At 41.1% G+C, this 11,858-nt stretch overlaps 1 pseudogene; it reads right to left on the reverse strand.

Annotated features, from left to right (window-relative positions):
• Nucleotides 1–3,059: 3,059 nt before the first annotated feature.
• Nucleotides 3,060–4,114, reverse strand: LOC141511629 (etoposide-induced protein 2.4 homolog pseudogene; annotated as a pseudogene).
• Between the last annotated feature and the right edge of the window lie 7,744 nt (nucleotides 4,115–11,858).

The raw sequence follows: 11,858 nt of genomic DNA on the forward strand, positions 1-11,858 counted from the left end.
AAAAAGTACATGAATATTTTGGAGAAAAATCAAGTAACTTACACATTTAAAATGAAAGTATAAAGTACTATATTGACTAAAATGTATACTTTTGATTAAGCATTGCTTTTCAAATCTGTTTGGAATTATCTACAAATGTCAGTATAAAAGAAAATTAATCTTATTGTTTTATATTCATACTTAGAATTCCTGCAAAATTTATTGTCATACTTAAATACCTTCAAAAGGTATTATCCATCTTCATAATCTATCTTTTTAAAGCATTCTTCTCCTCAATAACTTTTTGAACTGTTTTATCCATTTGACCTAAGCTGGTTTTTAGCATGCTATTTTCTTCAGCATTTTTTTTTTTTTGGATTTCCTTAACTAAGCTGCTGACTTCATTTTCATGTTTTTCCTGCATCTCTCTCCTTTCTTTTCCCAGTTTTTCTTCTAACTCCCTCATTTGATTTTCAAAGTCTTTTTTGAGCTCTGTCATAGCCTGAGCCCAATTTCTGTTTTTCTTGGAGTCTTTAGATGCAGGAGCTTGTGCTTCCTCATCTTCAGACTTAGTGTTTGGATCCTTTTTGGGCTCACATGCAAAATATTTCTCAATGGTGTTCCCCTTGTTTCTCTGCTTGCTCATTTTCCAAGCCTGAGCCTGATTTTGGGGTGCTTCCTGAGCTTTTGGGATACTCCCGCAAGGGTCTCAGTCAGTGTGAATAGCTCTGTCCTCCCTCTTGGTCTGTGAATAACTATATGCGCCCCCCTCTGCCACGGGGCTGAGGTGGGGGGGGCCTGCTGTTCTATGGGGGGTTTAGACTGTGATTAGGATCAGAATGTGGTCAGAACCACAGAGTCCTCTTCCAGGGGCAGGGCTCAGCAGTCTCTCTCTTCACGCCCCTCCCTAGGATCAATGGGCTTATGCCCTGGGGGCTCCTGCTTACCAGCTCTGCCTGCTTCTGTTTCCTGGATCTGGACTGCCTTGGCCAAGCTGATCTCTGTGTGCCCTGAGGGCTGGGCTTCATGTGCTCACTCTGGCAGAGGTCCCACCTATTGTTCCCCCAATTTGTGCCCCGTGTTCTGTGGGGCATAGGTCAGCAAACTCCCCAGCTGCTGTGAGCCAGGCTCCCAGCACCCTGGGGATGCCTCCAGGAGGCTGAAGTCCTTTTGCTCTGGCTGGCCACCCCTCTAGTGGGCTGCCCCTCCGACCCCGGGGAACAGAGCCTTTCTGCTCTTTTCCAGGTTACCTTGAATAGGAGAAGTACTTCACTGGGTCCGTCTGTGGGTTCTTTCTCTTTAAAATTTAGTTAGAGTCTTTAGTTTAGAAGTTTTATGAGAGAGTGCCTAAGAGACATTCCTCTCTTGTTGCCATCTTGGCTCCCCCCCAAATAATTTTTCTGTACAGATTTTCAATGTGTATAATTTCCAACTTAGGGCTTCCCCATGAATCAGACTTGAAATCACCCACCCACAATTATGGACAACTCTAGCATTTAATTAAAATTTTCTTGTGAAAATAAAACAGAGAAGGGATTCATCTGCTAATCAACAGTAGTTATATTATTGATTGCACTCCTCAAGTGCTTTCTTAATGCTTCAAGTAAACTGCTTATCTTTTTTTCCTTGCCTAATGAGAATTTTTTATGCATGAAGAACACTGGAATTTAAATTGATCTTTCTCCCTTTATGAAACAAATGCAGCAGAAATATACATACATAAAGACACTTTACACACAAAAAAAGTGATTTTACCATTCCAAACTCATCAGTTTTGGAGAATCAACCATTAAATGAGTGGACATAAGCCAATCCCCCCTTATAAACTACATGAAAGAGATGAGACCTGAGTTTCAGATCAACATTTTGTAGCACCATTTCCCCACCAATTATGCTTAGTGCAATAAACTTTCCCATTTATTCTAAATTCCCTTTTTTCTGAACCCAAACCAGACCTTGTGTTCCTTAAATACCATTACAAACTTCATGATTTTCACCAATCAGTATGCTTTTTTCCATAAGAAACCAGAATCTCCTACTTGCTTAATTTCTTTCTTCTTTTATATTGTACAATTTTTTGACATGTATTGGACCCCCAGCCTCACTGAAAATGACACAAGAACCCATCCAGGCCCAGGTTTAATATTTTTCATTAAGTTTTCTACTGTAGTTCCTGATCATGTGCAGTACCAAACACCCCCTGGAAGTGCCAGAAATAACTGGCAATGGCCCTGACAAAGTGAATTTCAGATTTCCATCTCTGAGTAATGGAGCTGTAACCAGTATCTAGCAAAACTTTAACTTTTCAGGGCATCCTGTGCTAAAGGTGGCATTTGTCTAGAGCTGGTACATTCCCTTGAGATTGGGGACCCTAAAAAGTACCAGTGAGAGAACTCCATGTTCTCCTTGCCCACAAAAGGATGGAGAAACTATTACTCTCCAAACCAACACATGTAGTAGTGAGGTTTGTTTCCTACCTGGTTCGATCTCTTCATGTTCATTTTTTCTTCTTTTTTTGCTGTGAAGTAGGAGGGATGAAAACCTAACCTGAGTTACAAGAACCAAAGAGGGTGATGGCTGAAGAAGGAAGTGGGGAGACTTCCCCCTCCCTCCACTCAATGAGCAGGTTTCACAAAAAACAGAACAGAGACACACAGACACACAGACACACACACACACACACACACACACACACACACATACACACATACACACATAAACACACAAGCTGGATTTACAAAATCCATTCATCTAAGGGTGGCAGAGCAGTGGGGAGGAATGGCACAGGGAGAATAGCAAAGTGTTCGAATCAGCACAGGCACAGGGCTGGCAAAGGCTAGAAAACAGCTGCAGAAATATCTGCAGTCACCGAGATGCACAACAGCATTAAAAATCCATGCCTGGCATCAAAATTCTGGCCTACACTCACGAGACAGTAAAACCCAAATCCCACAGAGAACAATGGGAATGTGCTAAGGGCCCTTGGCAGAGTGGGTCCTGCTTTTCCTGGGTGAGGGGAAGCTGAGGAAGCCCCACCACCAGTGCCTCCCCTCAAAACCATCCCTCCCCTTGGAGGTAGCTCAGTGGGCTGCAGTAGCCTTCAGTTTGTCAGGATATGAGTGAGGTGAGGAGAACTTTTTGGTAGAGGCTGAGCTGCTCAGGGCTGTCTGCAGGTAGACCATCTTGTGAAAGAGTCTGTTGCTTAGGAAGACTACCAAGGAGAAAAGGCGTAACTGTAAGAGGTACACTTTCCCAGGAGTCTTTGCTTTATTGGTGCTGATGAAGAACAGAGGGAAGAGGATAGAGAAGAGGCATCCACTGATGATGTAAGACAACTGCATTGCTGTAAGGAAGGCCAAGGTTAAATCAAATCCAAAGTTGTAAGGCTAATTCCTTTCACTGTTGGATGATTGCTGATGCATTACAATTCCTTTGTTGAACCAATGGTGCTCAAAACAATAAAGGGAGTAGAGAAGAGACATGTGGAGGAGACTGACCAACTGGCCAATAAGACAAATCATCAAAAGACTGACAAACATGCTCTGGATCAGTAAAAGATTAAAAAGCATGTCGTGATGATCTTGCTGACACTTGGAAATGGTTGAGGCTTCCTCCCAGATACCTTGAATGCCAGGTCAGCAATATCCTGAAACCATATGGCATTCACCACTTTACTAAGCACAAACAGGGGAAGTACCCTCAGAGCATTAAAGATAGAGGTGAGTATAAATTGCTACCAGCACCAGACATCTCCATGCAGAGAGGGATCTCCAATAATTTGAGCTGTTACTGACTGAAGCACAGGGATAAATACTCGGTAAAACAAAAGGAGGCTCAGTGAGAATTCTCCTCCATTCCAAGCATGGCACTGGAAAATTCTGCTTGCTATCCTTGGCTCACTCTCCTGCTTCTGCTCCTCGCTTTGGGCCCTTCTCTGTGTTAAAATGCTGCTTGCCCTTCTTCGAAGTTGCTCTTCCCTTTTTTGTTGGATCCAGGCATCCAATTTGGACATGGTACAGATGCCCCAGATGGAGTCCTTAATTCCCCTGACAGGATCATGGAGAAATGTTTTGACACTGTCAGCCATTTCTACTTGTGCATCACTTCCACCACCCAAACTATCAACTATGGGGAGAAGGGAAGAGAAGGACTCCAAAATCTCTCATTATGAAGAGCCTGAAAACACAGAGCCATGATTTCAATGGAGCCCTGCCATTGTACAGAAAGGTACATAAAATAGATTCGCAGTTAACATCTGCCTGCGACCCCGCTTGGCTGCCTGGCAATGCTGTCCCAGGCTGGCTGCACCTCCCGCCCTGAACATGCCCCTTAGCTTAGTTTCAAAACTCCCAGGTTAAGGAGAAGCATTGTAAGGAACAAGAAAAATACAATTTAAATAATGCAGAAATCGTCAGGATTTCCCAAATTCTAGCAGCTTCTCTGAAAGGGCTGTGGATCTTCTGCCTATCACAACAATTATTGCATCATGACTTCCATGTCCACACTAACAATGAATCCAAGCCCAATTCTCTGGAAGCTTTGTGAGGGCATTGATCTGATTATTTATCTTAGCAGTGGGTGTCTGCTATCCAACAGATACCAAGCTACCTAACCAAGAATAATTAGAAACACCAGGGAAAAACAACATCGATCCTGACCTCAACAATGGAAAGGCTTTAGATTGCCAATTGGCTTCTCTCCAGAGCCCAGCCCCTCAGGCAAACCTCCTACAACCACTCAAGAATTTGCTCAAAACAATGTAATTGCTCAGTTCCTCAAGGCTTTCTCATGGGTCATCCTTGCAACTTGCTGCTCAGCCTTCTGGAAGACTTGCCAGGATCCAGATCTTTCAACCACTTGCAAAGGGTCATTCATAGACTCTTTATGAACTCAGAGTTCAAATAAATTATCTATTTAATACAAATAGGTAAAAACAGTTCCATAAATAGTTAAAAATCAGTTCATGAAGATCAAAGCAATTAACAACTTGTTAAATGAATTGAGCAGGGACTTCCAGACAAGATGGCAGAGAGACGACAGGCACAGTACTAAAGTCTCCTGATCTCTTCCCCATCTATCACTTCAAACAAACCTCTTAAAAGAAATCCAACCCACAAAACCCAGAAGGAAAAGCCAGGAGAAACAACATCTACCTAAGGATTTGTCTCCCTCAGCAGCTTTGGCTGAATTCAGGAGGGTGAGTCTGGGCTCAGAGGGAGGATCAGCCCCGGATCAGCCAGCTTAACAGCTGAATTGGAACCGGAAGTCAGAAGGCCCGAGAGCCGGACCTGCTGGATCAGCAGTGGGACTGGACGACAGGGGCTTGGGTCGGTGGGGGAGCCGAAGTGCTGGTGTTGGTGCTGTCCCCCTGGAGCTTGGGGACAGGGCTGGGGGGAGAGTTCTGGTGCAGGAGAGCTGCAGGCACCATCCCTGGGCTACTCGGGACTGAGGAACTCTGAGTCCACGCCTCCATTGCAGGTGAGGCCTCTTCCCAAACAAAAAAATTCAAAATACTTCTGCCTTAGGCCCAGGTGTGTGCCCAGAAGAACAAGCCCAGCTGAGGAATGACCTTAGGCCAGGGTAAGGCCCACCATTGATTGAAGGCAAAAGAATTCAATAGCTCCAACCCCTCCCTTCAAGCAAAGGGAGAAGGCCTCAACCAAGGTCAAAGACACTCCAGAGAAAGCAACCAGCACCTCCTACTGGCCAGCCAGAGAAACTGCACTCAGTGAGTAAAGCCTTTAGCGATCCCAAGCCCCGGTGAACCAGACCCCCCCCCCCAACTCAAGGTCTTAGCAAAAGGAAGAAGGGTCAGTGGAAAGGTGGATTCATAGAAAAATTCCTGGAAGGGAAAGACCCTAACTCAGAGAGACCTGGAAACTCTGAGGAGAATACAATCTGGTCTCCAGCAGAGAAAGACTTACTTGAAGAAATAAGGAAGCTGGCAGCTAGGTGGCATAGTGGATAAAGCACCAGCCTTGGAGTCAGGAGTACCTGGGTTCGAATCTGGTCTCAGACATTTAATAATTACCTAGCTGTGTGGCCTTGGGCAAGCCACTTAACCCTATTTGCCTGGCAAAAACCTAAAAAAAAAAGAAAGAAGGAAGGAGCTTAAAAATTTGGGAGAGACAATTAATACCTTGCAACAAGAAAACAAAACCTTAGAAAGTACAATTGGACAAATACAAAAGGAGAATAAATCTCTTAGATCATCAATTGGACCAATACAAAATGAGAATAATTCTCTCAGATCCTCAAATGAGTAAATGCAAAAAGAAATTAATTCTCGCAAACCTCAATTGGTCAAATGGAAAGCTCTTTCAAAAGTAGAATTGACCAATTGGAAAAGGAGTTGCAAAAGGTTAATGAAGAAAACTCCTCCCCCCAAAAAAAGAATGGAGTCTACAGAAACTAATGACTCCATGAGACAGCAAGAGTCAGTTAAACAAAATCAAAAAAATAGAAGCAAATATAAAATACCTCATCAACAAAACCACTGACCTTGAGAATATATCAAGGAGGGGCAACCTGAAAATTCTTGGACTTCCTGTAAACATTGAAGAGCAAAAAAGCTTGGACTTAATATTACAGTATCTAGTTATGTAAAACTGCCCTGATATCATGGAATTGGAGGGCAAAGTAGTTATTGAAAGAGTACATCGATCCCCAGCGGAAAAAGATCCTAAAGTGAAAACACCAAGGAATGTTGTTGCCAAACTCCAGAACTATCAGATAAAAGAAAATCCTGCAAGCAGCCAGAAAGAAACAACAGTAAGGATCATGCAGGACCTGGCTGCATGAACATTAAGGGATCGAAGGCCTGGAATGAGATATTTCGAAGAGCAAGGAAGCATGGAATGCAGCCAAGAATCTACTTTCCTGTAAAGTTGAGCCTAATCTTCCAGGGAAAAAAGATGGACATTTAACGAAATGGAAGAATTCCAAAAATTTCTCATGAAAAGACCAAAGCTAAACAGAAAATTTGGACATCAAACAGGAGGTTCAAGAGACGGGGTGGTATAAGGAAAAAAAATGCAATCCAGTAAATTGAACCTGGCTATATCCCAGCATGGGGGGAAAAAGATTCTCATAAATCTTGAGAATTGTAACTCTAACAGAGAGAATACACCTAGGTAGAAATGATGGACATTCATGACCTATCCATGAGACTGCTATCTAATGGGATGTAACTGGCTTTAACCCCACTCGGGAGAAAGACTCAAATAACTCAGAAATTTTGACTCTATTCAATAGAATATACTGAACTAGAAGGGACAGACACTCAGAATTTTCTATGACTTAGATATAATGATGTAAAAAAACACTACCTCCTTAAAAAGGGGGACAGGAAAGAGACTGGAGGAGGCAGGGGATTGAATGGGGCAAATCTCATTACACTAAGAGGTACAAAAAACCTATGGTAATAGAGGGGACAAGGGAGCAGAGGAGAAAAACCTGGATCTTCTTCTCATCAGACTTGGCTTAAAGTCAACCTACACATACTCAGTTAACTTATAAAACATCTAACCTTTCAAGTATTAAAAGGGGAAATGGGAGGGGGGATGGAGAAAGGGAAGGGGAGTGGGGGAAAAAGGGGAAATAACAAAAGGAAGGGAAAAAGGGAAAGGAGAAAGAAAGGGGAAGGTGTGATATAGGAGGGCAAACACACTGAAGTGGGTGGTATTCAGAAACAAAATACTGGGGAATATGGAGAAGGGGGGAATGGGAGCAATTAGAGAAGAAAAAGAAATTGATGGAATTTGAATTAGGAAGGAAGAGACAAAACTCTCACTCTTTGCAGATGACATGATGGTCTACCTAGAGAATCCCAAGAAATTATCCAAAATACTACTGGAAACAATTAGCAATTTTAGCAAAGTTGCAGGTTATAAAATAAACCCTCATAAATCCTCACCTTTTCTCCATATGTCTAACAAGATACAGCAGGAAGAGCTAGAAAGAGAAATCCCATTCAAAGTAACCTCAGACAATATAAAATGCCTGGAAGTCTATATGCCAAGACAAACTCAGAAACTTTTTGAAAACAATTATAAAACACTGCTCACACAAATTAAATCAGATTTAAATAACTGGGCAAATATCAACTGTTCATGGATAGGTAGAGCTAATATAACAAAAATGACAATTCTACCAAAACTAAACTACGTGTTTAGTGCCCTACCAATTAAAATTCCAAAAAAAATTACTTTAATGAGTTATAAAAAATTGTAAGTAAATTCATATGGAGAAATAAAAAGTCAAGAATTTCCAGCAATTTAATGAAAAAAAGTGCAAAAGAAGGTGGCTTAGCCTTACCTGATCCAAAATTATATTATAAAGCATCAATCATCAAAACTGGTATTGGCGAAGAAATAGAGTGGTGGACCAGTGGAATAAACTAGGGGCAAAAGCAGGAGACGATTATAGTAATCTGCTGTTTGATAAAACCCAAGAGTCTGGCCATTGGGATAAAAACTCCCTCTTCAATAAAAACTGCTGGGATAATTGGAAGTTAGTATGGAAGAAATTTAGATTAGACCAACACCTCACACCCTTTACCAAGATAAGATCCAAATGGATACAGGATTTAGACATAACAACCAATAGTAGAAGCAAATTAGAAGATCAAGGACTAGTTTACCTGTCAGATCTATGGAAAGGGGAGCAGTTTATAACTAAGGAAGAGTTGGAGACCATCACCAAAAACAAACTAGATGATTTCGATTACATTAAATTAAAAAGCTTTTGCACAGTTAAAACCACTGTAACCAAGATCAAAAGAAATGTAGTAAATCAGGACACAATCTTTACAACTAACAATTCTGACAAAGGACTCCTTTCCAAAATATACAGAAAACTGAGTCTATTTTTAAAACAAAAAGCCATTTCACAATTGACAAATGGTCAAAGGATATGCAAAGGCAATTTACAGATGAGGAGATCAGAGCAATCCATAGCCATATGAAAAATTGCTCCAAATCATTAATTATTAGAGAAATGCAAATTAAAGCTTCTCTGAGGTACCACTTCACACCTCTCAGATTGGCCAATATGACCAGAGAGGATAATGATCATTGTTGGAAGGGTTGTGGGAAATTTAGGACACTATTCCACTGTTGGTGAAGCTGTGAACTCATGCAGCCTTTCTGGAGAGCTATTTGGAACTATGCCCAAAGGGCAACAAAAATGTACATACCTTTTGACCCAGCAATACCACTACTGGGTCTATACCCTGAAGAGATGATGAAAAGGGGTAAAAATATCACTTGTACAAAACTATTTATAGCAGCCCTGTTTGTGGTGGCAAAGAATTGGAAATAAAGTAAATGTCCTTCAATTAGGGAAAGGCTTAGCAAACTGTGGTATATATATGTCATGGAACACTGTTGTTGTATTAGAAACAAGGAGGGATGGAATTTCAGGAAAGCCTGGAGGGATTTGTATGAACTGGTGCTGAGTGAGATGAGCAGAACCAGAAAAACACTGTATACCCTAAGAGCAACATGGGGGTGATGTTCAACCTTGAAGGACTTGCTCATTCCATCAGTGCAACAATCGGGAACAATTTTGGGCTGTCTGCAAAGGAGAGTGCCATCTGTATCCAGATAAAGAGCCATGGAGTTTGAACAAAGTTCAAGGACTTTTCCCTTTAATTTTGAAAAAAAAACCAGATACCTTATTGTCTGATCTTTTTACCTCTTAGACTTCTTGTCTCTTCCTTAAGGATATGTTCTCCCTTTTTGCACACACAATTTGGATCAATGTACAACATGGAAACCAAGTGAAGACTGACAGATTGCTTTCTGTGGCGGGGAGGGAGGGAAGTAAGATGGGGGGGAAATTGTAAAAGTCAAATAATATCTTTAATAAAAAAAACAATTTTACAACTCTGCAACATTTACAGATTGAAACCTTTTCTGCTCCTGGATGAATACCAATCAGTTTGAGGAGAGGAGTGAAAAAGAAAGTACCCTATCAGGTGCCTGAGGAAAAAGAAAGTGAAAAGAAAAATAGCCAGGAGATGTGACTGAGCTGAGGGAGAGAGGGGAAAAGAGAGAGACAGTCATAAGGGGTGGTTTAGTATGGCTACATCTCTTAGACATCCATGGTTTTCCATTGCCTCTGGGCCTCTGGCACTAGTTGAGAGAGAGACAGAGAAAGAAAATATGGATCAGGAGTTAAGTACCTATAAGTCCAGATTTGCTTTGATTTAGTCCAAAATTTATTCCTGAAAGGCAATGAAACAGGACTACACAAATTAATATATGCATTAAAGTTATACCATTATCTTTGTAATTAGATATCCACATACAGGTTGATTTTATGTACATTACTAAAGCAGCTGCCTCAAGTCCCCACCCAACCTCAGTCATTTCTATCCCCACTTGTCATCTTCCTCAACCTCTCACCCCACCATGTCACCAGCTACTTAACAAAGGAACAAATAGATATTCATCCCTAGGATCACCAACTCCACTCCTACTCATTTATGTTTCTTTCAACTGATTTTCACCAAGTCAGCTCCTATCTATAACTCCCAGACATGATATTCTGTGGGGGCTTGTCTAATTTTACCAAATCTTTCATTACTATCTTTAGGCAATTTTTTTCCGAGGTTGATAAGAACCTATGACTTTAAAAAAGAAAATCCCAAAGGACCTGTTTGCTAAGCCCCTAAGAATTTTGCGGATATGAAGAATTTAGAGACTCTTTTGTACTTTTCCCAAATCAGAAAATGGGTTTTATAATTCTTGTTGACTTTATAGTAAAATATATCTGAATGCCTCCCTGTTTCTAAACCGTATAACCACATGCACTATCACAATACAAGAAACATTGTGAGCTTAATGATATTAAATAATAGAAACATTTTTCCCTTTAAATTACATCAATTTAGTTGGAGTCAATTCTGAATTCTCTTCCATAAAAAATCACTTTCTCATTTACTAATTTGACACTCCAGATTGATTCCATTCAGATAGTAGGATAGAGTCATTCTGATCCTATGATTCTCCCATTTCTTCTCTTCATCATTTGCCAATATTTCGCTTTCATGTCAGATGTTAAGAGTGTTTGACATGAAGATATGAGCTATCTACAACAGACAAACTTCCTAACACCAAGAAGAGGTCTTTGATGACACCTTCTTGCCAAAATTCCAGCTTCCCTCTGCTCTCTAGAAATCCTGCCCCCCCCCCCCCAAGAGGCTCTGTTATCCTGACTGGGGAGACCTTACAACCTGGACAGTTTTCAGGCCAGTTTTATGCCCTACTCCTGTTCTCCTTTAACCCTGGGATGCACAATCACCTCTTGTGCCTTCATAGAGCAAGTGGGGAAAGGTTTCCAAAACTGAATTTGTAAGGAAACGCCATTTCAATGCATTACTGGCTCTCTTCACATACTCGATGTCCCCTTCAGTATTTCTCTAACTGCAACCACATTAAGAAAACTCATACCTATTCTAAGAAGGAACAAAAGACTTAGGAAATGTTAACTAACTATCTGCCTACTCAAGCAGAAACAGTTTTCTTTGGACTGGTGTAAATAACTATAATAGACAGATTTTTCTAACTGTAAGTCCATATATTTTTCTCTTGCTGATATTACAGTTTCCTTTCTCTGTTTCCTAACCCAGTCTTACCCAAAATTTCCTTGTAAGCCTGCCCACAAGTCCTAACTATTCCTTCTCAAAGTATAGTCATGTAACTCAGGGGGAGAGACTGTGTCTCTGTCATCTAGGAAACTGGGGGACGTATCCATTGTAAGCTCATGAAGTCTGTTCCATTTTTAGGTGAAAAAAATCAACCACAATTAACTGTATATCTGTAATCTGTACTGCCCTATTCCAGCTGCCCCTAGCAAGGACTGTGACAATCCCC

The sequence above is a fragment of the Macrotis lagotis genome, chromosome 1 (genome assembly GCF_037893015.1).
Source record: "Macrotis lagotis isolate mMagLag1 chromosome 1, bilby.v1.9.chrom.fasta, whole genome shotgun sequence".
In the NCBI taxonomy this organism is placed as follows: domain Eukaryota; kingdom Metazoa; phylum Chordata; class Mammalia; order Peramelemorphia; family Peramelidae; genus Macrotis; species Macrotis lagotis.